This window comes from Silene latifolia, chromosome 7, assembly GCF_048544455.1.
Source record: "Silene latifolia isolate original U9 population chromosome 7, ASM4854445v1, whole genome shotgun sequence".
Taxonomy (NCBI): domain Eukaryota; kingdom Viridiplantae; phylum Streptophyta; class Magnoliopsida; order Caryophyllales; family Caryophyllaceae; genus Silene; species Silene latifolia.
In genome coordinates, this window is record NC_133532.1 from 38,497,411 (window position 1) to 38,502,197 (window position 4,787).

Here is a 4,787-nt window from a genome sequence, read left to right on the forward strand (position 1 = left end):
GAGACCCACTTGTATTTGTTTATCATAGTATCAATATCAATGAGATGACCACCCTTCTTCGCCTCATACTTGTTATCCTTGTTGAAGTTTGGATCAAAGTATTTAGCTAAAATAGTGACTAGACCGCCATTCACAATAACGGTAGTGCCTTGCTTCCCACAATCAATGTTTAGCCATCTATCCACCAAAAGTCTTAGAGAGTTGAAAGGCTTGGTGAATTCCCTTCCAATGTTCAAGGCCGACTCAAGAAGAACAAAATCGAGTTTGGTGAAATGGTTGGTGTCTTTTCTTGCAATGATGGTGTTTCCTATGACCTTGTGCCACACTCTAATGCCCGGATGGTGGACTAATAGAGCACGACTAGCATGAAAGTTCTCAAATTTCCTTCCGGAAATCGCCTCCCAAAGAGGAGCGGGGTCATACTTGCCAACATTCTTGAAATAACTAGGTGAATTATCAAGACCCAATGCTTTACCCATTTCCTCAAAGGAGATGCGCCTACTAACATTAGCTAGGCGGAACTCGATGTTTTCCATAGTCTCTACCTTGTTAACTTTCAAAGAACTCAAAAATTCTAAGGTAAGGGAGGGGTATGTCAATTCTTTTGTTGTAAACAATTTCTCCAACCCCATGGCTTTAAAGAATGCTCTAGTTTGCTCAAGGACACCAAACTTATCTAAGGCATCTTCACAAATAAACTTGGTGGATAAAAATGATTTTCTAGCATACTTGGCAAAAGTGTCCCTATGGGATTTGGAAATGAAAATTACCTCCGGATAATTCGAAAGTTGAGCAATTTCCGGAGTAGTAGATGTTGTTGCTTCCATGGGAGGTTGTTGTTGTTGCACTTCCAAGTTTGAGCTAGCCACCACCATAGCCAATGCTTTCTTTGCTTGAAGACTCTTTTGTCTTGATGAGAGTGCCTTTGCCTTTGGTGCCTTTGCCTTTGTTGCTTTTGTTGCTCCCTTTGTCCTTGCCATTGATGAATAAACCAAGAAAAGAGTGAAAATATTCAATTTTTAGTGTACCCAAATCGATTTAAAGATGAAAGGCTTTGCCTTTATGAATTCAAAAATCGACTCAAAGGTTGAAGATTTTGTGCTTGGTTTTGATTTTTGTTGAAAGAGGAGTGATTGATTTGTTGTTAAAAGGATGTTTTGATTTGATTTTGGTGAATGTTGTTGAGGAATCTTGTTTTTGTAATGGAGAGGATGAGGGTTTTGGAGTTATGGGGTTTATGGGTAGTGTTTTGAATGAAGGAATGAAGAAATGAATGTGGGAGGGGGTTTATAATAAACCCAAAAAATTTGAAATGCAGGGGGAAGACGGGCGGCTTTCCTTTGGGACGCCCGGATTGTGCCTGTTCTGGGTTTCAGAATTCTCGCCTAAAGACGGGCGGATTTGAACAAAGACGGGCGGATTTGAAAGTGCGGGACGGGCGTCTTTCAGAGAATACGGGCGGATTCCTTTCCAGGGATTTTTCTTGTTTTCCTCAGCCAAAAAGACGGGCGTCTTTCAGTGAAGCCAGGCGACTTTTTGAAGACGGACGGATTCTATTGCAGGACGCCCGGATTCGTTAACAGTCAGAAATTTCAAAAATTCAGCTCATGAAGGACGGGCGTCTTCTGCCCAATATGCCCGGATTGCCTGAAGACGGGCGGATTCTCTTGAAACCGCTCGGATTCTACCCCTTTTACCCGGATTCAGTTCCATCCGTGTACTTTGCATATCTCTTGTCATTCTTCCATTCTTCAAAATCTCGTGTTCTTCATTGTGGGGGCACTACTAAGGCATGAATAGCCTAGGCAATTGCTATCCCCACACTAAGCTAAAGCACTACACATCAATTGAAATTATTAGTCCCTCCCTCACTTCTCTCAAAAATGATAATTATCTTGATCAAAGCATAAAAATCCAAAAATAACAAGAATGCAATATAAGAATTGAAATGCGAGTTAGGGAGTTAGAAATATTTACAAATGGTGGTTTAGGGAGGACTCCACCAAACTCTCATTCTTGATGAGATGTCATGGGGGCATGGCCAAGGTGTTGTTGATGTTGCTCAACACCTTGAAGAAGTAATCAAAAGCTTGTTCATTGTCATGATAAAGGTCTTCAATAGACCTTTGCCCTTGTTGTCGGTCTTGATCGATAGCATTACCAATATAGGGATTGAAAATCCCTTCAAACTCGTCGTCCCAAAGACCACAAACTTCATCCACTTGATCACTAAAGATCTCTTGATTTGATGGAGACAACTCTCCCAATTTCTTGTCTTGGCCAATGAGGCCATCCTCTTCTTCTTTGCTTGACTTTGATGAGCTTTGCAAGCTCTCTTTGTTACAATTCACTTGCTCTTTGAATGGAGCATCTTCAATTTTCTTCTTCCATTGGAGTTCCGACTTCTTCCTATCATCCTTCCGGCTATAATGATCAATCATGAAACATGGTTCATGCAAACATGGAGCTCTCATAGTCTTGTCAAGATTAAAAGTTATACTCTCATCTCCCACTTCTAGAGTGAGCTCTCCATGTTTCACATCAATCACCGCACCCGCGGTGTGTAAGAAAGGTCTTCCTAGGATGATTGGAATGTTGGAGTCTTCTTCCATATCAACAATGACAAAGTACACCGGGATGAAAAACTTCCCAATTCGTACGGGAACATCTTCCCATATCCCTAATGGTGTCTTCGTCGATCTATCGGCCATTTGGAGTGTGATATTGGTGCATTTAAGCTCTCCCATCCCCAACCTTTTACTCACCGAGTACGGCATAACACTCACACTAGCCCCTAGATCACATAAGGCTTTGTTGATCGTGGTGTCGCCAATGGTACACGGTATTGAGAAGCTTCCCGGATCCTTGAGTTTTGGAGGTGAACTCCCTTGAAGTATTGCACTACTCACCTTAGTGAAGGCGATAGTCTCAAGCTTCCGGATCGACTTCTTCTTTGTGAGGATGTATTTCATGTATTTTGCAGAGGCCGGCACGTGATTGATTAATTCCGTGAAAGGAATTGAGACTTCCAAATTCTTCACAATTTCCATAAACTTTCCAAGTTGGTCATCAAATTTGGGCTTGGCTTGACGACTTGGAAAAAGAAGTCTAATCACAATGGGCTCCTTCTCCTTGACCTTGTCTTCATTTTTCTTTTAAATTTCTTCTTTTGATGATTCTCCAACCTTGGAGTTTTGCACAATTTCTTCTTTGTCACTAGCTTCCACAACTTCATCCTCAACTTGCTTCTTCGGTGCTTCATACCTTGTACCACTTCTCAAGTGAATGGCACTAACCGTTTCATGTCTTGGGGGATTACTTTGAGGTGGTAATTGCCCCTTTTGTCTTTGTGAGCTTGAAGATGCTAGTTGAGTCAATTGGGTTTCCAACATTTTGTTGTGAGCTAGGATGTTGTTGATGGTGGTTTCCTTTGCTTGACTATCTTTTTGCATTTGAGTGAAAAATTCTTGTTGATTCTTTTGCATTTGAAGGACCGCTTTTTGAACATCAAAACCTTGGTCATTTTGTTGATTGTATGGATTTTGATTTTGGTAACCTTGGTTTTGGTTGTAAAAGGGTCTTTGATTTTGGTTTCTCATGGGAGGTGGGGTGTATGTTGTTTGAGGGTTTTGAACATTTTGGCTTTTGTATGAGAGATTTGGATGGAATTTGGTGTTTTCATTGTAATAGTTGGAATAAGGGGTCCCACTCTTGTATGCTTGGAAAGCATTCAGTTGTTCATTTGTTCCCCTACATTCACTTTGGTCATGTCCCAAAGTTCCACAATTCTCACATATCCCACTTGGGATTGATGAAGATGCCGTCATGGCATTAACATGATGCTTTGGTGATTTTGAGGCTTCTTCAAGTCTAGCCATAGCTTTTTCAAACTTCAAATTGATTGTGTCAATGTGAGCACTAAGTTGAGCACCCAATTGAGTAACGGAGTCCACTTCATGCTTTCCTCCTCTAGTAGCCTTGCGAGGTCTACTATATTGTGAGTTATGGACCGCCATTTCCTCAATTTTGTTCCAAGTTTGATTGTCATCAACTTCGGTGAACATTCCATTTGATCCCATGTTGAGAATGTTCCTTGAATCTTCATATAGACCGTTCCAAAATTGTTGTACCAAGAACCACTCGCTAAGTCCATGATGAGGACATGAGCGACAAATTCCTTTGAACCGCTCCCAAGCTTCGTAGAAAGATTCTTCATCCCTTTGCTTAAAACCCGTAATTTGAGCTCTTAGCATGTTAGTTTTTTCCGGTGGGTAGAATTTTTTGTAGAAAGCTAGAGCCAACTTCTTCCAAGAATCAATTCCGAGAGTGGCCTTATCAAGACCCTTCAACCATTGTTTCGCGGTGCCAATTAGAGAAAAAGGAAATAAGACCCATCAAATTTGGTCTTGAGTTACACCGGTTTGAGAAAGCGCATCACAATAGTCACAAAAGGTTTCCATATGAGAATGAGGGTCTTCACTAGGCATGCCCCCAAATTGGCTTCTTTCGACTAATTGGACAAATGCGGATTTAGCAATGAAATTTCCGGTCAAATGTTGTGGTGTGGGAGTACTATTGGGTAGGTTCTCCTCGGTGGGTACGGAATGTGATGAAAACTTAGGCATTGTGGGTTGATTTTGTGTTGTATTTTGTGTTGGGTTCTCCTCACCTTCTCTTGCAAAAAGGGTTGATGAACTCAATAGTTGGTTGAATATCTAAAACCTCACCAATACCTCTCAAATTTCTCCTCGCAAGTCTTCTATTGGTTGTCAAAGTTCTTTCAATTT

The 4,787-nt window shown here is 41.2% G+C and overlaps 1 non-coding gene across 1 annotated transcript; it reads left to right on the plus strand.

The window, feature by feature from the left end:
• Positions 1 to 4,146: 4,146 nt before the first annotated feature.
• On the plus strand, positions 4,147 to 4,253 carry LOC141593311 (small nucleolar RNA R71). Its single transcript, XR_012521405.1, has one exon. It is a non-coding gene; the product is annotated as a small nucleolar RNA R71 (small nucleolar RNA).
• The last annotated feature ends 534 nt before the right edge of the window (positions 4,254 to 4,787 follow it).